The sequence below is a fragment of the Anticarsia gemmatalis genome, chromosome 25, assembly GCF_050436995.1.
Source record: "Anticarsia gemmatalis isolate Benzon Research Colony breed Stoneville strain chromosome 25, ilAntGemm2 primary, whole genome shotgun sequence".
Classification (NCBI taxonomy): domain Eukaryota; kingdom Metazoa; phylum Arthropoda; class Insecta; order Lepidoptera; family Erebidae; genus Anticarsia; species Anticarsia gemmatalis.
The window spans coordinates 5,242,054-5,263,811 of record NC_134769.1 but is presented as its reverse complement, the minus strand read 5'-3'; the positions used below and the strand labels follow the sequence as shown (position 1 = coordinate 5,263,811).

The following is a 21,758-nucleotide window of genomic DNA, read 5'->3' as shown; positions in this document are numbered from 1 at the left end:
AATATACCGTGTTTATACAATGACTAATTACTTGCTGAAAATCCAGGCTTCTTGTTTTATCCACAACGAAATTATAGGGGTGTCAAAAATAGCCCGAATTGCTTCGAGAAAAGGATGTTACGGCCGTGCCACTTTTTTTTTGCTCGACTTGCGGGGGCACTTCCGTGCCCCCAGATAACCAATTTCCCAGCTCTTTTACCACATCTTTAACAACTTTGATATAAATGGTAAATATAATAATATTTTATAAACGTTGGAAAGATTTGTAATATACCGTTCTTATATTACATTTCAATGACTACTGATTTATTATTCCACACGGGATTTCAACCCTCTCACTTTAATATGCAAGCAGAAAACTTAATATTTAATATCTAAAACTCAAGTTTTCGAGTTAGAAATAACCTTACATTTATTACATGGTAACTTTGTGTGACTGAACTTGGCTAATCCAATTCTCAATGTAAAAGGATTGAGAAAACTTTAGACAGTAGTTTGAATAATGTATCAGTCTTTTCCTGGATTTCATTTCAAATAATGTCTCTGGTCGTTCTTTGCCTTTGTCAGGTAATGCTTTCATCCTATTTTGGGAAATGTTGGCTTCAATATGTTAATGTATTTGTTGACATAGAATTTACGTTCGTTTATGAAGTTATACGTTCACACACTCTTGAAGAAATGTTAAATTTCTTTAAGAAAAAAAAATCGCCCGTTACTGGGGTTGGCTGGATCTTTTTAGAATGAAAATGCAGTAACGCTTTGTGTCCACTACGCTAGCCAAGAGCCGACTAATGGCTTTGAATCTCCTTAAGAATTGTGAAAAGAATTCACAGCTACTATAAAATAAATAATTTTCGTACCAATAATAACTTTCAAGCTTTTGAACTTTCAAAATTTTGAAAATGATTCGTGAGTTTCATAGCAGCAGTAATAAGCCTGAACATGTCAAGTATTTTGAACACTGTCCAAAATATCGGGCACCTTTCCAACCTCGCACGGAAACTCAATTACACTTGTACAACCTGGAATTTGATCAAAAACTACGGCTATAGACTATAGGCTACGGATATAGAGTTCTGTATTTTCTTTCGAGTAATAAATAAAATATATTATTTAAGGCCTGGCTCATAATTTATACCTATCCACGTTGGTCAAACTAGAATTTTTGGAACTTAACTCCGCAGTAACTTTTTTTTTTGATAGTCTATCAATAATGTTATTTGTAATAATGTATCTAGCCTACAGTTCATACAAAATACTTTCAAAATCATTGTTTTTGAAAATTTCCATTCTGAAGCAGGACCCTATTTAGTAAAATCACACTAATTTACTCTTGCAACTTACTCTACTCTCATTAGACACTTACATTTCAAACAAATAGCACCCCCAAATATCACTCACATAATCCTCAACAATCAGACAGAACTATTTATATCTATAGCAAAAACAGTATCAGTTGTCGGTGCTTTATTACCAGCTTTGCGGTACACCTGACCGAGTTGAATGCAGGCACGGATTGGAAATGTTATAGCGTACGTGCGCCGTGCGGCCGCAAATTGTTCAATCGCTTATGCCATTGCAGTTTTATGTTTTTGAAAACAAATTGAATGCTCATGTGAAATAGTGTTTTTTGTTCAAAAGCTTTATTGAGAAGATGAGTCAAGCCCGCGAAAAAAGTACTAAGGGATATTAGGAGGTGTTCCTTTACTGTACAGCACGCAGTGGGTTGAATGGATAGATGCATAGAATGTAATGTAATTATTTCTGATTATATTATTGCTGCTTGATTGTAATGATTACAATACTATTTTTATCACACATTTGCATTAAAATTATTTATCTCAAACAAGATATTTGTAAAAATTCTACTTTCCCCCTTACTTGCCCTAACAAAAGAGTTTATGAGGGTTTATAACACGTATTTAAATACTTTCAATTATTTGCTTGAAGTCGTCGACACGACGACACTTACACTAAGTTGAAACACGGAAGAAACTCCTGTATCGTACGTTTACATAGTAAAATCGGCTTATATCGTGTCAACCCGTATAAGTTGTAAGCGGCGATGTAAAGTGGGTTGTTGTCGGGCGACAGGTTAACAACACCTTGTGTTCTATTGATCTAAGAGTTCACACTTTTAGGATATTGTTTGTTTAAAACAAATACACTATGAACTTGGTGATTGTTATTGTATGATGCTTTAAGGCCCAGGCTGAGTTATCAGAACAAGCTATTAAGAAATTATTTGGAAGCAAATTATAACAAAGTCTTTCTGAATTAAAGTGTTGATATTTTGACTTTTTATTCGACCCTTTTTTGAAGTATAGCAAAGCCTTATTTTTGCCATTTATTTAAAAAGTCATGTCATGTACATCAATGCAACGTTTCTGCAAATAGCCCGTGCTAATATTTCATGCAGTATCCATTTCTACGCCACTTCTCGTCACACTAATGTGCCTTGATGCGCGCATAATTAACTCACCATATTTTTGGACAGTACAAAAATAAATCTGTTGACGCGACAACGCTTTCACGCGGGCACGGTTTGAGGCCAAATTTGCGGCCCGCTGCAACATCAAAGGGCCCTGAGTCCGGCTCTGGCCGCTTCAATTTAGTGTGACGTCAAAGACAGGGAGCTTCGCTCGCTTGTTAATTACTATTCAAATATTCAGTGGGTATGCTCTTGACCATATTTTTTCTCACATGATGTTAATTTTGCGTTTGAGCAATATTGTGATTTTCTTTATTAAGTTAATTAGCGTTTCAAATATGACTTCGTTTGCGGTTTTAAAGCTATTTGCTTGTTTTTGGTGACACTGGCAATTTTTTATCTTTTATGTTTTGGTATTTTTTATTAACCTTGATTTTTTACTTTTAAATTAAGTGCGTAACCATTGCGGTTGAATGACACATCAGAATAAAAATATATTTAGTTAATCAAAGTTACCTAATGCAACTGAGGAGTAAATTGACATTGCTACGAATTGGGTCTCGAAAGAGATACTGCGGAGACCACACTCAGCGGCGCTAGCGGGATCTGGACACCCTCCAAGATGGTCTGAGGTAACAATAAGCTAGGACTTAAGAAAATACACAATCTGCCTCATATAAATTAATTGCAGCTATTCATTAACCTGTTGCTTTGTTGTGAACTACATACAAACAAACACCAAATAATGTCGTCTGTTTTGGAAAGGAGAAGGCAGAGGCACTAATAAACGCCACTTGATAGGATCCATATAACCTTTCCTTGCTTCATTCACATCAATCTTTATTGAAAATAGCTGTGGTATAAAATTATGCATATTCAATGCACGAAAATCAATGCTCCTAGAGCTAAATAGATTTTCTTTATGTTTTGTTTGATTCGGTTGACAGTGTAATGCGCTTGCCGAGTAGTGGTGATCATGAAATATCGGCTTGAAGTAACGACTCATAATGTGTGTTAAGTTTGCCTATTTATATGACAATATTTGATGTCAGCGGTGTTTGACGATTGAACAGTTCGCGATGTATGGCATAAGGTAATTCTCCCGCGTTCATAAATACATTTCTTTTTCATATTATCGACAAACACTCCCGCAATCATAAAAAATCAAGCTATTAATTAAAGGATCACTTTTGTGTCGAGAAGTGGAAGGCCAAAGCTACGATGATTTTCTGATAGACATAGACAGTTCGAAACCGGTGACCTTGATTAATTCTTACGTTCTTTTACAGAAGAGAAAGAACAGCATGTAAATACAACTTAACCCCAGTCGGGATGAGCGCCAAGAAGATAATTACAAAGAACTTTCAAGTTACTTCAACATTTAAAAAATTTTCATTGTATATAAAATTTTATAACTTCTTAGTTTTAACATTATATCAAAGACTTTAGGCTATTCCAGTATATCAAGTTACAATGTAGCTTGAGTGTGATTGTGTCATATGGGTAGTTCAGTGCTTTATAGTCTTGTTTGAAAGTTGTTTTATCTAAAAAGCGAATACACGTACCAAGTAATTCAATTATCGCTACAAAAATATCACTGTCCAATCCTTTTACATTTAAAAACATTGCATCGAAACACTCGCCCCCTAATCTAATAGACTGCGTAATCCCACACCGTGCCTATGTACAAACCTATGTAACAGACAGAAATAATCCCCCTCCCTTACATCATACATATGTTTATCTAGAACATCTATATCCTATCTCGCTGACGTGGGTTGAAATAAATCAATGCAGCGACCCAGACATAGACTGCATCCCTCTTCAACACGCGCATTTTGATAGCGACTGAATTTTCCAGGAAAACCCACTATTGAATTCGACCCTGTACTATGTTGTGGAAGCAACTGGTGTCGGCTCTTTCTGTCGTTACATCATCGAAATACAGAGGCTGCAACTGACATTGTAAACAGTAAATCAAAATAAACTGTATTCTCTAGTGAATAAGGTAGGTTTTCGTTGAGTGTTGAGCTCCGTGCCCGGATGACCGGAACTTGCAGTGCGTGGCGTGCAATCATTAAGATTTATGCACATCAGACTGGGTTTATTATTTTTTGATAGTTCCGTTTTTGAGTTTGGTTTCAGTTTTGACGACTGTTTGTACACGTTTATGGGTATTCGTTATTGAACATACTCTTGTAAGCAAGTTTTAAGAAACTTTTTTTTTGTTATATTGCTTTGATGCGTTCACTTATTTTTCCAAATTACTCCGCTATTGGGAAATAACCTTTTACTGACTAAAACTGCATTTATTAAAAAAGTAAAATAGGTTTCTTCTTTTCAGTCTTCAAACATCTTCACGTCTCATTAAACGTGTGACTTAAACGTAGACAACACATCACAAATTAATTAGCATGTCACTTTAAAAAAGTTTTGTGAAAAAAGTTATTTCGATAAACTGAAGTAGTATTGGAAATGCATCGTGTACATGCACCCTTATTTATCACGAATCGCTGTTGATAACGTAGTACACGGTCCCGGGGCTCAGGTACAGCCTTCAGGATAGGGCACAGGAATTATTAGCTCACTAACTGCGCACCGGAACTGACGTGCCATCAATATGTCGTGGCTCAATATAATTTATTTCCTCATTGATTACGTAAAGTATTCGTTCGTGATACCGTATTTTCATCAAGTAATTGTGTATCTTTCAATCGTGACAGTGCTTTTGAACTATCGAATGCAATATATCATGTTCATGGTCTTTGTTTCGTCAAGTTTTCTTTTCGTGATGTTTCTAAATTTTCTAATAAGACTACATTTGCAACTTGATGAGTAACGCGAGTGAGTGATCTTTTTGTTTAGGTCGATATCTAATCCGTTGAGCTGGCGGCTATCTTAGTTCGAACCTTATTTATTCAAGATACTGTGTTCAAATGTTTTTAATTAAATATGGTAAGCTAAGATGGTATTAAATACTTTGTGTAATTTGGTCTTATGTAAATATTTGCAATTCATTGCCAAGTAAAATTTTGTTCTTCAAGTTAGCTCAATGACTAATATTTTTTATTGCACTCATTCCATTTTTAATTAAAATATTTTTTTAATTATGTAATTTTCAGTTTTTTTTTTATTTGTGAACAATGGCGTATGCATTTGTATCGCGCAGTACATCCAAAATCGATCGATAAACGGCCAAAATGGCGGCGCTAGCATCGCGCGCCATTTTGATTACCACTGTGACGTAATACCTCTGCTTTCTAGTGTCGGTTCGATTCCTTTGTTCTATAAATAGATTTTAAATTAAATTTTCTTGAACTTATTTGAGAATTAAATATACTAATGACACTTCAGTCGCTGACATTATTATACTTGTGAATTAAAATATAACTCTGTATAGCCTTTGTCCAGACTTACATATGTTAGTTACATTTATTCAATGTATATGACGTCTCATCTCTTTTTCCACCAATTTAATAACAAAATCCAAAGTATCAAGACTAATCATTCCGACAGTAAACCTAACGTCAGTCATGAGACATTTCATACAAGTAGGTACTTAGTTTTCTCCAGGTGTTACTATCACAATGGTATTAAATATTATCATTACTTTACAACACTCGCGTCATCGAATGATAGGCTGTTTTTCCCATGACTCATGACACACCCCTGAATGTAAATTTCTACTACCTACGGACTACCGGGGCTTTTACACTGCTAGTTCACTTATCTTAGGGGTGGTTTTTGAAAAATACTCTTGATTGTAGTTAAAAAGTAAAGATTGCGTTACCACGTCAGTAAATTAGCATGTCTTTATTTCAATATAAAACTTAATTAATTTGTGATAGCCGTGTGGCTTAAGTTGATTTCCGCGTAAGTGGTCGAAGCTTCATATCCGTGGCAACAAACCAATGACTTTTTAAAGCTATGTATGTATTAGAAATAATTATCACTTGCTCTAACGTTGAAGGAAAACATCGTGATGCAAGCTTGCCTGCCTGAGTTCTTTAAAACAGTTCTTGAAGGTATGCAAAGTCCCCAACCCGCACTTGGCCATGGTGACCGTGGTGGACTCAAGGTCTAGTCCCCTATCTTAATCCGGGAGGAGACCCTTGCCCAGCAGTGGGACATAAATGGGTTAAATTTATTTATTATAATGAGTTGTCGTTATAATGAGTAAGTGGTGATTTATAAGATACTATAAATTAATAAGCAAGATATTTTATATCACAGATTATTTTCTTTGAAAGTAAGTTGAGATATTATTTCAGCCATCAACTGACAACTTAAAAAGTAATATCCAAGAGAGAGAATCAAAAATCAAAACTCTCTTTTCAGTTGAATAACCTTTCTGAAAATGTGAACGAGAAATGTTTGGGAAATTATTAGCTGTCACTTCTCTGTCACTCGAAAGTATAAATTTAACTTCGGAAAGTGTCGAAAGTATAAACATTGAGATTTTCAAATGTTTCCCCGGATATTGGAGTCAATTTTAATTATCGTGATGTTTTTTTTTAATACGGATATTGTGTTTTTTGAGATTCAGTGCTATTTTGATATAACATATAAAGCGAATGCATATATTCCATTACACTTAGTTAACTGAGAACTTGGCAGTGGATTGCTGCGTACTTAATTCTGTCAATTTTAAGATGTATAGTTTTGTTCTTTGTGTATTCGACATTTCTATGTTATATAATATGTGATTGTGCATTTAACATTTGAATCGGGTACCAATAGATATAAGAAATTTCAAACTTTTCTTAGAAATAATTTCCAGTACAACAAAAATATAATGTCCTATAAATATCCAAAACGTGTTATGAAAACATTCAACTGTATACCACTTGAAACGTGAAGGCTCTGGCTCAACTTAATTATCATCTCAGCCACTCGGGATCATTTCGACTGCCATTGTGAGCGGTTTTGTCTCCCACTATGTCTATTGTTCACACAGCCCTAGTAACGATTGTTCGGCCCTCTTTTCTTTCCCTCCCTCGCTTTGTTTGTAACGCCATTCATTTAATATGTTATGTAATTTTGTTTACTTTAATAACTTACTTATGTTAGTTTTTGATTACTTCGAACCAAGTTAAGATGTTTCGTATAATACAAATTGTTTATGTTAGAAACTGTGCGTATGTACTGAAATATTAAATCAAATGAAATGAGTATGTAAAAATCAGACCCAGATTGTAATTTATTTTAAAACTGGCTGTATTTTAACCTATGTGATATTTATCTAAACAAGATTATTTGTTCTATTATTGTTTCAAGTGGCGAACAATGTAAGTACGTGTATTTAAATGGCATTTATCATAAAAGTAAACATGCAAATGATACGAATCAAATATACGATTGTTATATAACTGCGCAAAATGTTTAGCACGATGCGATGCCATAAACTAAACGATTGCAAGTCCATAAAGATTTTATTACATGCATTCTGGACATTTAGGTTAATAAAATGGTACATGTCCGCTTCTATTTTTATATGTGTTCCGCTTAGAACACACTGTTAACTATCTTATGAAATATATTCTAACAGGATTTGACACTAGTTTTTTCGTGTGGCTTTACTCGCGTAAAAGTTTCTCCCCAAATTTAGCAGTTTAAAGTCTTATCTTTGAGTAGCCTATTTACGGTTCTTGAAATGTTTCCATGCTAAACTTCATCAAGATTGATTCTGTGGTGTTAAACGAATCAGACAGATAGAAAGACTTTCGCATTTATTTTATTAGCATGGATCTTTAAACAGTATTTGATACATCTGAACAAAGAACGTGAAGCGTGGTTAATAGTCGTTTTTTATCGACAAAATGAAGTATTGCTAAAAGAAAATAACGTAATATACACAGGTAATTTGATTTAAATTCCATGTTATTTAAAATTGCTTTTACTCGTGTGCTTGTTACATTACAGTTTACATGGTCATAGCTATTAGGAAAATAGTTCAGACAAATCAAAGAAAATCACTTTTTTCGGGCTTGTTATTGCAAGCCGATTTTTCTTCATATGATACTATATCTGTCAGTCGCCTGCGCCATGAAAGATGAGCACGGGTCAACACTAAATGGGTGCCTGGAAATGAATACACCGTCGTCGTCGCCGTCGGGGCGGCCCATGAAACGCTAGAGTTATTCTAGCGTTTCATGACCTAAGATGCCTTCGATATCGATCGGTTGTACAAGATAAACAAAAGGGACAGCTGAATAAAATGAAGAAAGCCTTTGCCCAGCAGTGGAACGATAGCGAAAAAGAGATCCAGTTTCTCTGATGTCTAAAATTCCTTGCTAAATATTCGCGAATCAATATAAAAGTTATTCATATCTAAAAATAACGAAAGTAAGGACAGGTGAACACGAGTATTAAAAGCACTACCATATTTTCAACCTAGAAGGTGTGTGCCTTATACGAGTTAAAGTTATTTATAGCATGTTATTGAAATTGTTTTCAATTTACATAATTTTATAGCACAAACAAAATAGGACTAAACCTTAACGTTACGGCAAACCCTTAATTTTACAAAATATTAATAGTATCTTCGCTATCTTGCGTCACATAAGAGAGAATGGGTAGTAATTTTCTCAGTTTTTGTAACATTTTTGACTGGTACTCTGCTCCTATTGGTCGTAGAGTGACGTTCCTCAATCAAATATAGGTTATCCAAAACATTTTTTTTTTCAATTCGCACGAGTGGTTTCTCAGATTAGCAAACTCTACAATTTTATAATATTAGTTGAGATATTAAAATGCACAAACAACGAAAATACATATATTTGTTCTGTGTCATCAAAAACAATTTGTCATATACACACTACCCTTGGATCTTCCATATTTAGACAAACTTTAATTACTTTATACGACACTGAATCTAAATATACAACAAACAAATATTGTTTAAAAACAAAACTGATATTGTTTTGTCTCCACATTCATTGTGATAACAATGTGTATATGAAGATAAGATAATTTCTATTTGATTTTCATGATAAATGGAATTTCATTGATGTTATATATTCTCAGCTATTATTAAATTTGTGTCAATATTTAATGTTCAGAAGGTAAAACCTTCAAAAGGACAGTTTGACACTGTCCTAGAACATAGACGTATGTATATAGATAAAACATATACAGTTATTATTGAAAATGCTGTCGTAATTAGGAAAAAAATATTTTTTTCGAAGTAGTTTTCTGAGATACTCAATAGAATAACATTAAATCTCTTAAATCCCGAATACATTACTTCTAAACAAGTATCGATTAGTATACCAGGTAAAATTTTAAACTTCCTGTTTCTTATCTATCGGATATTATCCGACATTTATCCATTAACCTGTAAAACTGGCCTTTGACAGAATACATATAAAGCTTAAGGAGTTAGGTTTAAAGACATTTATTTCTCATAAAAACATAAAGTTCACTTAAAATGAGATACAGTGCAATAATAGTAGTATTAACATGTTTCTTCACCTCTATTGTTTGATATCAATAATCCAAACGTAAAACTTATTTAAGTCGATAATTTAGGCAGACCCGTCTTTGTTCTACGACAGTGTCAAGTTGACATTCTTGTTTTGTCTATTCCTTGATAAACCCCAAAGATATGATGTGAAATATGTTGTTTTTCTACTAGATACTTCATTGCGTGACGAACTGGAGAAGGATTCTCTCACTAGATCTCTATTGCTAATGAGCTCCGTACATTTCGCACTAGAGGTCTGGTGTCAAGAATCCTTCTTCTACATTCAACGAACAAAACCAGGATACATTCAGTAATTAACATCTATATTTATATTTAATTTTAAGGGGAAACAAGGACTACAACTTACTTTTATGTATGTTTGATTCTTTACATTACATCAAAATATAGTCCACAATTGCGTCTATAAACTTCTATTGACTGTTCATTATAAGTTCAGCTGTATTCGAGATGGCTACTCTTACAAAATCTACATAAAACAGTTGTATAAACAAACAAGCTCAAATATCGATATTACGAAATTCTAATACAGGTTAATTGCCTGACTTTTCGAAACCATTTTCTTATCAACGTAACACAATCTTTTGTAAATAAACATTAGAAAAATGTTTATTTTTTTGTTCTGTAAAATCGGTCGACGCGATCGCTTACTTCTTTTATACTATTTCTGGATATAGGGTTGTCATAGATACATTAGAAAGCCTTTGAAAAGGCGGAGAATTTTCAATAATCATTTAATTTACATAACGACTTGTGCCCCTGTGAGGGGTGCTTGATTTTCTATAGTGTATCTGTCTCCCACTGTGCTAAATTTTACAAAATAAAAACAGCATCGCTAATCAGAACGTATTACTATCGAAAAGCATAATTGAAGCAATTTAATGTGAGCATACCAAGTTGCTTCTTGCTTCTATCTCTAAGATCACCCCGAAATTTCGCACGTGATTTTATAATCCAGGGGTAATAAAACTACAAACCTGACAATTAGCAACGCAGCAGACGTGAAACTCTTAAGCCAACAATAAAGGTATGTAGCAACCCTAAATTCGCGGCGTCTTCGCCAGGTGCGCGCGCGCATCTGCCTGCCTGTTTGCCGAGATGTCCGCACGTGTGCTCACGGCTGTATGGTGTTACATAAAATACGGCCAGTATTTTATGTAACACCATACACTTTAAATATGAATACCTGCTATAGTATTGCGCAGTGGACACAATGGCACTTTTTGCGCCTTTGATTCTAGCAATTTTAAAGTAAACGACGTTTTAACGGATCTTTGTGTGTCTGAGAAACATGAGGCTATGGCGTGGTCTTGGAGATTTACATACTGTATTTACTTCTACAAATCTATTACTTATTCTCATATGACTTTTTTTGGTAATGATAATAATCTCAATTTGAGTTTCTATATTATCGTCTTCGCCTACTTAATACAAAATTTTATGTTGTAGTCTGTCTCTGCCCAAACAGTCCCTAACTTTGCATTCCACGAGTTCTTGCACAGACTTCCCAGTAACAAATCATAAAGGTATTGTAGCCAAAAATCAAAAGAATGGCAATTAGTCCAAATTCCGGCTCAAAATGAAATATGAATGCAAAAGTACCCATGAAATAATTGCCGGTCCATTTTAATAAAACGTTCACGGACTGCGGTCGTATCCATGACAAGAGACATACGAACGATTTTGTGGGCTTTTAAATTAATATTCTGTTGCTTTATGATTATCCTGAGGCGAACTGTTATTCTCATTTTCCCGTTTTTTCATTTGGAAAAGGTATAAGTGTGGAAGCTTTGATAATTTTGATCTTTATTTTATTAAAGAGTTCAAATAAAAATATGTTGACTCGTTCAGAACAATGTCACTTGATTTCGGTTGGAAAGGTTTTAAGTTTTTTATTCGGCAATCAAATCACGACTGAATAATCCGTTCCACGATCTCAAATAATAGGTTACAATTTACAATCAGGTTCCAATAGTCCCGAATTCAAATGAAACTTAAGACCATTATCGGACAGTTAAAATTGAATTCTTTCAACTTGACGCTTCCCCATTGGGGTTCAAATTAAAAATCAATAGGTATTCCTCCCATAGATTTTCCAGTCTAGTGATTCGCACCATAACAAACGGACAAGGGGTCAATGGACTCGCGTGCCATAATTAAATGTTCTGCCATTTGTGCTAGCCTTTGTTCTATTTGGCGAATCGCGTTGACCGAGATTAATGATTCATTTTAAAAGTTGACGTTCTGAGGACTATCGAGTTTGAAAAATCTGGCAAAAATATTTTTTGAGTCTTCGTCAGCTGTTTTGATTTGTAATTTCAAATCCATCACCTGCAATGGTGTGCTCTCTTGTGAATGTTATATGACTACATTATGTAGGTTTTGTGAAGAAAAAAAAATCTTTGTGGTACTTATAACGTCTTCGAATTGTATAATATTTTGGCCATTCTTATGTATCGTGTGTATACCCAAATGTCTTAAATTTATCTGTACCTTGAAAACGTTTGCACTGTCATTGTCCAACATCTACTTTTACTCAAGCCTCCTTTATCGAAGTGTCCTGAAGTATTCCCCTGTGTCTGTTTGATGTGTATTCGGAAGAAACCCATGCTATTTACTTGCTGCATGGTGTTCTTTCGTGTACTTTCAACTGGACATACAATCACCAGCAACTACAACAGGAAGGAGATTGTTTCTTTAATACTTTTTTGCGAGCGTACTTGGATATAATCTTCTATGCAATCATAATTGTGATTTTCGTGAGTCCCACTTTCCTGTCTCCAAAACAGTCTTCGTTCTTTGAACTTGCGAGGGTTATGAGACGTTCATGATAATCATGTTGGACTCAAGTACAGCACAAGGACAGTATTGTTATATTATACCGAACTTGTGATGTACGTGTGTTCAATGTGATTAATAGGTGTGGTGACAATGCTTTCTTTATTGACATTAACTTATGTCCCTATTTACGTTTATAGTTGATACATTCTAGAGGCCCGATTTGTAATAGGGATGTCTCGAAGAAAACACGCGTGATTAAATGTCCTTACGATTTCGTCTTGTGTTAAAAGGTCTTGTCCATGTTTGAATGAATCAGCGTACTGGATATTGATTTTTATTTTACGTTGGTTTCGCCAAAGACGTAAAATTCAGTGTAGAAAATATTTAAATGTCGTGTTCGGTACTTTATTCTCCGATGACATTTACAGTTTGACATTTGATCATAAACAATGTTCACAGCGTATACCCGGAACATCCCTAGGCATGAACAATACGAATATTGTAATATGTGATATTAGTCCAATAACAGTACACTCGATACAGGTAAAGTTTAGCCACGGGCGTCCCTTTGTCGATGTTCTTAGGTTGAGTGACCTCGGACGCCTCGGCCCACGCCCTCCGCGACAGTGATTCTCAATTCTTTATAACTATTCTTTAATCAACGTTCTTAATTATCAATTTTGTGGGTCATTATTCGATACAAATCTGATATAAAAAAATCATATCGCTGATATAGTTATGTGGCAATGGAACATATTTATTTAATTAAAGAGTTTATAGTCCAATTTGAGAACGTGAAATTTATCGACTCAACTAATTTATTTGACGGACAAATGTTGTTAATTAACACACTGTTCTTATTATCGAGTCATAAGCGAATTCATAATCTTATTGACACTACAGCCCTTGAGACATTTAACTACGAAAAAGTAATATAAAAGGTAAAAATAATTAAAAAACGTAGAAATAAACAATGAATTAACCGTGCTAAATTTAAAGTGGTCTTTCTTTCGTTTACACTTTATAACTTTTTCAAAATATAAACTTGAAATTCGGCGAGGTCTTGATACATCTCTTTAACTTTGAGAACCATTGACCGTAGGATATCACTAGAGCGGATAAAATACAATGATTACGATATAAATACTAATTTGCATACTAAAATGTGAAATAAATAACTTCAACAAAGTTTGTGATTTTATGTACTGTTATTGAAATAATAATGGCGAAAAAACAATATCAGTTTTGGTTTATTCATGTTCAACTTTTTGGTAATGTTTGGGGTTTGTTTTAATGGGATATTTCAAGAGTAAGTTAAAAAAGTTGGTTTTTTTAAATAATATTTTTCATCTTTACCTATTATGATTTCGGTTATATAATCAAACCTTTAATTTACGGGACAATTACACTACATAAGTGGAGAGGGGGGATGAGAGGAGCTTAGATTGCAATCTTAAGCTAAGTTTAAGTTTCTCCAATCCTGTCACCCCCTACTTATGACAATTTCTACAAGCTACTTTCCGGGACATCGAGGTCGCAATACTGGGCACGGGACAAGGCGCTGCATTCCGGGACAATCCCGGATTTCCCGGTCATCTAAAGAGAGATAGTTAAAAGTGTTAATACAGTAAGATCTGCGAGTACAAAGGCATAGTTAGTCGATTCGTTGTGCAGATTAATTTGTATTCCAAAATCTATTACTGATTTTGAATACTTTAGACAGTTGCAGATGTCGATTTCTACTTTATATTATAACTAGCTGACCCGGCAAACGTTGTTTTGCCATAAAAATTAAATAAAAAAACATTGCCCAGTGGACAAAATTGTGAGTCTAAACGATTCTCAGATCCCCTTGAACACACACAAAAAAATTCATTAAAATCGGTCCAGTCGTTTAAGAGAAGTTCAGTGACATACACACTTACAGAAGAATTATATATATAAAGATAGCAATATTGTCTTTGTATATTAAGCTCCCTGCAATTTGAAATTCGATCGAAACGTCGAGTAACTAAATAAGATATCCTTACCTTATTTTCAATCGCGTTAAAGACCCATTATAATATAAAGCGATCTATTTAATCACATTCATGTACTCTCAATATTTTTCTACGTTCACCTGTTCTCTGATGTTTTCATACGACTAGTATCAATACACCTGCTAAACTACGATTATGTCCCGAGAGTTCCCTCGAGCCCGTGAGTGCTTGAGTAATGACCCGTGACACTGGCGCGTTTATATGCTGTAGGAAAATCGATTCTAATGACATACGAATAATAATAGAAACTTAGATTCGTATCATTTTTATTAAGGAACTATGCAGATTTTAAGTAAATTTTGCGTTTAATTTTTGCTTTAAACGTACGTTTTACTTTCCTTTACTTTTCGATTGCTGAACTAGTGTGTTCTATTGCGATGCGGAAAGGATAAAGTCTTGAATTCGCCACGCTCTCCTAATGCGGATTAGAAAATTTAAGTTTTTTTTCTTTCTTCCTGCCCTCGTGACAGTCTTTTTCTTCAGACTTTTTTTTTAATTCATTCAGATTACTGTTGTCATTTGTATAGTAACCGGAAAATTTTCCGTTCCTGAAAATATTGGCAATTGTTGCAGACAGGTGCTAAATGCAGTGAAAGATTTATTGCGTAGTTGAAAATTGGTGGTTTCAGAATGCCATTTGAATGCACGTGCTAAAATATTTATTGTTTGATATTGTTATAATTTAAGCTAATAGTTTTGTATTTGCTAAAAGGTCAATGATCTAAAAATTATAGTTGATAAGTCTAACTTATGCGCAAATATATGAGTTAGTCATATTTGTAAATATTGTATGTAAGTATGTATAAGAATAATAAGGTAAATAACATACTTTAAAGATATGTAATTTTCTTTTGAAAAAAAAATATTTGCCAACTTCATTGTATTTTAAATTTGAATAATGTTTGAATGTCTTTGACGATTTATTGTATACTTAAGAGATAACAGAAACACTGTAATAATTTCTGTAAAAAAATAACTAAAAAATCCCCGCTGAGTTTCTTGCCAGCTCTTCTCAGTGTGAGTGGTATTTCCGAGCTGGTGGTAAACGTAAAAAAATATATTAATAAAATATCTAATCATATTTCTTGTTTCCTTTAAACTCCTGAAAATCGCCACATGTACCTATAGTTAAGAGCACAAATATGCATCACACATTTATAATGTAAAACTAGTAATTGATAACGATATTAATTGTAAAAAAATATATGACTATTTCGATATGAAGTTTACGAAATATTAAGGATACTTATTTTATTTTAACAATAAATTAAAAAAGTTGACTTAATAAAATGTGATTTAATACATGTTTGTGCTCATGACTGTACATAACACAGAAACATATTATACCAAACTGACACACTAACAGAATAACTTGGCACATGTAACAAAGCAGACTGAAATCAATAGAAAGCAATTATACAGACAGTTCAAACACAATTTACTATCTAATGCGCAATATGCTTACACAGGCTCTCTATAGTGACACATTACATATTAACGTAAGACCCAGTACGCACTGTCGACAGTCTGTAGGTAATTGCAAGTTTTATTAGGCACTTTAAGTTAGTGCCGACGCATCGTTGTCTATCTATCGATCTACAATCGGGACCATCGATTAAGGAGAGTTTGACATTTAAAATGTACTGCCAAAATAGTTTCTGCAACGTCCGCTAGAGGCGCTGTTCAGATTTTCATACATTTTTTTCTATGACTAGGCGATTGGCGATCCTCGATAGTAGTCGAGTATCGGGCTTCTGTTTGCAGAGCTTAAAGTCTGATAGCCAATCTCACCAACTAACTTATTTAGTCATCATAGTATTAAGTTCATCTTAATACGGCCTTTGTTGCATAGATGCTTAATTGATTTTTCATATTTGTGACATAGAATCTTGATGTACCTATCTGCTTATAAATGAAAGTAAGATTAACTTTAAAGTTAACAAAATAATCGACAATGCATAACAGCATTAAAGCTTGAGACACATGTGGCCGTACAAAACCGCAAATCAGTCGCACATTATTACAAACACAGCAGAAGTGGAAGGTTAAACGGTAGCAATCCACTTGGTGGTTAAATTCCTTGGCATCCTAATTCATTCTTACTCTTACAGGGATGTCTTGGGGAACGCGTGCCACCGCACCGCTTAAAGCAACCGCCTTTAATTTGTGTTTAACGTTTAGTTTAACCACTTAGTAGAGAATCTTGCATACAAGGTTCAGCTGACGAATAGAAAATTCAGAATTTAGAACATCAGAGACCCGTAACCCTTATGCTTATGGTCTGTTTGATACAGCCCCTATGTATTAGGGCGGGGAAAAAGTCTTTTCGCATTAAAGTATGTATGACTTGTAATAACATCTTTTCTCTACACAAAAAAGCTCGATATTTGGGTACCTCACGAGCTCACTGAAAGAAACCTTATGAACCGTGTACTCATTTATGATTCTTCAAGCCAAAGAGATTTTATTATAAGTTCATACATACTATGATGCGAAAAGACTTTTTCCCCGACCTAATATGTTAGAAATACATAGAATTATTATATATGGTCTGCATAAATGTGCATACCAAGGCCCTCTACGTTGTCCGACTTTAGAGTCGGTAGGCAAGTGTGTACCAACCCTAATGTGGCACGAAATCAAATATTTTATGACTCGGATTGAGAGAGGTTTATGTCCGGTAATATACTGTAATATTGAAATTATCTCACTGATAGAAGGGTGATAATTTATTGGGATATTTGTTAGTCAATTACGGGTAAATAGATTTTGAGAAGATAAGGAAAATTAGTAAGCTTAGTCAGTATTTTGCAAGGACCGAATTGGTTGATTTATAACACCCATATCAAAAAAAAACTATGTCTCTTAATGAGCGATACGAACCTTAAATTTTGCTCTTTCAGGATCAATGAAGAAGAGTCTGTAAATGCCTACACGTATGATAATGATATGTATAGAGAATATGGGGATGTATGTTGACGAAGGAAAACTGAATTTCGCACTATCCCAACATAATTACCTAATCTTCCTAAACACACAATAAAATCACGTTACAATAAATACCGGGGCACATAAGATACATCTACATAATAGCGTACCCTAATGTAAATAAATCTTACGGAACCCAACGCTTATAAATTGCCCTTTGTCTTGGTTAAAGTCTCTCATGCTACTATTTTGTGCCCGACAAATCGCGGCAATCTAAGATCCTCATTCATCAGGAAAGTAGGAAGTTGAGAATCTTTTCTTTGAATAGTCCAAATAGAATCTTTTGTGATTGTGCCTATTCGGTAAAAGAACATAAAAAATTATGTGTAGTAAAAGTATTGAACTTGTAGTATCGTGTAAATACAAACCGATAGGAAATGCACAGCCCAAACCACTGAACGAAATGGGCAAATTGAAATTGGGCCTGCAGGTAGATGTTATGACGTAGGCATCCGCTAAGATCGCTTTTGATCAATTCTACCCCCAAGGGGAGAAAATAGGGTATGAAAGTTTGTATGAAAATTCTGTCCTAAGTCACAAACCACTCGAAGTGGCTGGCAAAAGCTAATTACTCATAAAATGATAACGGCATAAGGTCGAAACTTATCAAAAAAAATATTCCATAATTTATATTTTATTCGATATACAGGAGTTATTACGTAGAAGTAATATTAAGGAAAAAGTACTTGCTACAATTATCTTGTCTTAAATAACAATTACTACACTTGGACTGGACGTGTTGGAGATCAAAGATGACAGCTGGAACTCAGAGGCCGTTTGTATTTTAAATTAACTAAGGGTATGACAGTGATGAGCTGAGCAGGAATAATTGTTATTCATATCTAGTTTCTATTCAGAGTTAGAGGGGAGGATGAAAGAAATTCTCTTTATATACCTAATTACAAGGCGTTATTTTTGTTACTATGTAGCTTGTAGATTCACTGTTGACGATAATAACTTTTATTAATTTTACGGGAAGTATTTTTCCAAATTATTTCCTTTTGAATGAATGGTCCTACCTATTAATATAATAAAATGTTGTTTGTAACTCTTTCTCGAAAAAACTACTGAACGGATTTCGATGAAATTTAGATCACGTATATTTTGTAACCTAGATTAACATAAAAGATACTTTTTACACCGGAAAATCTTTTCGTGCAGACGAAGTCGCGGGCAGAAGCTGGTTGATGATGATGTTATACTAAGACTTAGGCCATTTCTATCTTTGAGAAGTAGAAGAAAGACACTTTTATTAAAGCTAGAAGACTTGAAGCCATTTTCTGTTTCTTCAGTCGTGGCAGAGACAGGAATTTAAAATATCTAAATAAAAAGAAAATTATCTTCTGAGCTCTGTATTTCCTTCTAAAATATCTTTTGTTTACTTAACTTACTAACAGTTAAGTTTAGAAGGTTCTTAACTACCCACTTCCCTACTTTTTATGGAAAAACAAAATGTCTCCGTTTCCCTAAAAGGGGAACTCCTTTTATCAACAAGTACGTAGTTGTAGAATAACGGTAAGACTTACTTTGTTACGAGTACACGTTAATTATGTCACGGAGAACAAAATAAACAGAAAGGAGACCATTTTGGATGGCTAATTTCATTATGTGTGGAGCTTTGAAGGCGGCGTGGACAGAATTTGGTGGCTTCATCTTAATATTTTTTTAAATACTAGTCTTATTTCTACTGAGAGAACTACAAATGCTTTGGGGTTTAAAAGTATTATTTTTTACAAGCCTATAAACCTTTTCTCTATATAAAATTTTCTGTATGTAATAATAATACTATTGGTAGATGGTTTGGACTTAGTGGATAGCATGGGTGTTAATAGGGTTCATCAAAATTAATAAGAGAAATACAAAGAACTGATAAGATTAAGTTCAAGCCCGCTCGAAACTTTCGAGTCTCGAGTCTTTTATTAACCAACTTGAGTTAATAGACGTGTCATGCAAGTCTTTAAAAAGTTGATAGATTCCAATTGCAATAAACACATAAGGAAATACTTAAAGGTAGTTTATATTCAATCAGAGCTTCTTGCAAAATTAAGTCATAATTATGATTAAAACATGGTCGGATGGGAACTTCCTTCCAGGGCATTGTTATGTAAAATAATGTAAATTACGCGATAGTTATAGAAATTATTAGCGAGAATCCCAGAACTAGTCTTCATTATAATAACATGGTGTATTGTCAAATTAAAAAAGGACTTGTAAGGATCGCACCAAGTGGTGTTAGTCTCTGCCTACCCTTATAGGAAAAAGGCGTGATTTTATGTTTGTTTGTCTGTATGTATGTATGTATGTAAACATGTGTTTATCTTATCAGTTTGTACATCTTTTTCAGATGTCCAAATATAAGGATACCTTTAAAGTTCGATTTAATGCTTATTATGAACAGTTTTTCATTAATAATATAGCGAGTCAACCGAATTTATTTTGCTATCGGAATAAGTAAGCACTGAACTGTTTTTTTAAGAAGATTAAAGACAAATGATGTAATAAAATCTATAAGTTGTGACCTTATTTAAGAATTTCCTAATAACACATCCTGAAAATTAAATAATCAGTATAAAAATAGCAATGCTATCGTTTGACCAGTAAAGCGTTATTCAATTAAAGACGAAATGAAATACAACGACGGAAAATCACATTAGCAACTTGAACAATTCAACGCCAATTCAAAAATTGTTTTCAGACGGTCCTCTCAGCTCCTCCAGCGAATAATTGGGGTACGTTAAAAAAGGCGGCGAAGTGACTAATTTGACCGAAACCGTGTAAATGGGGACATTTCGGAGCCACTCTTGTTTATGGCTCTTAAAGTAGCGATGATTTGATTATAGACAATCGCTTCGAGTTATCCAACGGGAAAATAAGAAATTGAGACTGTTTTTGTTTTATTAGACTCGATAGGATTTTCTAATGAAAACTAGATTTCATGAACTTTGGATAAGCGTTGATCAACTTAATAGGAGATCGACTATTTATTCACACTTGGTCGAACAATAAGTCTTATCTATTAGTAGTGAAACTAGTAATAATCATTTTATTAAATGAAAATCTAATATAGCGAAGTTGAAGCCACAAACTTGATAAAAATAAGTACGAAAATATAGGTCATATCTTGGAGAGCATTGCTAATATTTGCCCATCTGATTTAGTAACACAATAGTTCACAAAATCTTCGTTATAAATGCATCTACTACAAATACTATAGAATGTTAATCTCCAAGTAATATTGTGAAAGGAACGACGACATATCTAAAGAGCATACGATCTAATGTTGAATTAGAAGGCACCGTTCAACGAATCTACATAACAAACACGCTTGGGAAATATCTCGGTTGAACATAAAGTGTGTAATGCATTTGACAAGTTTTAATTATTATATTAATACTTTACATATGTTATTATAATAATTCGTCTACAATTATTTCAAATAGAAGAGATTAGTTTTTTTATGAGAGAATTTGACGGAATGTATGTATTAGTGTGAATGAAGCAAAAGAAGAAAGCTAAGATCATAGAAAATGCGTTCTTTAGTCTCTGTCTGCTACTATAAGGATAGGGCAAGTAGTTGAATATATTGATTTATTAGATGATTGGTTACGCTTATTTCCGAGACTTAATCAAAGAATCATCCTGCTAGAGGTTTTATGAATTTCAACTATTAAATATTTCTTTCTTGTTTCCAGGTACATAAACCAAGGAGTTGGGTGTAAAAAGACACGTTCATTACAAGGTAAATACATTCTTTATATCATTTAACACATTTGCATTAAAATATATCCATAGAACTTAAGAATGTTTCTTGTGTGAAAAGACCCAGGTGTCAAATTTCATAGCCTATCCACTTTACTTAGTCGCAGTTTATAAGTTACTAGTTTTCGCCCGCGACTTTGTCCGCGTGAAATGATTTCTGTGGTAAAATGTCCGTTCAGTATTTTTTATCGTGAAAGACTATCAAACATACATCATACATGTTCACAAATTTTCGCACTTATAATATTAGTAGGATAATTTGTAACTTTACACAATT

The 21,758-nt window shown here is 33.9% G+C and overlaps 1 protein-coding gene across 3 annotated transcripts in view; it reads left to right on the top strand.

Moving 5' to 3' along the window:
• siz (Brefeldin-resistant Arf-GEF family protein schizo) overlaps positions 1 to 21,758 on the top strand; it is a 194,343-nt gene that overhangs the window by 61,392 nt on the left and 111,193 nt on the right. For all 3 annotated transcript variants that reach the window (XM_076131070.1, XM_076131077.1, XM_076131071.1), the window contains exon 3: positions 21,415 to 21,461. The gene's annotated coding sequence lies outside the window, so the exon portion shown is untranslated. The remainder of the gene's footprint in view (positions 1 to 21,414; positions 21,462 to 21,758) is intronic.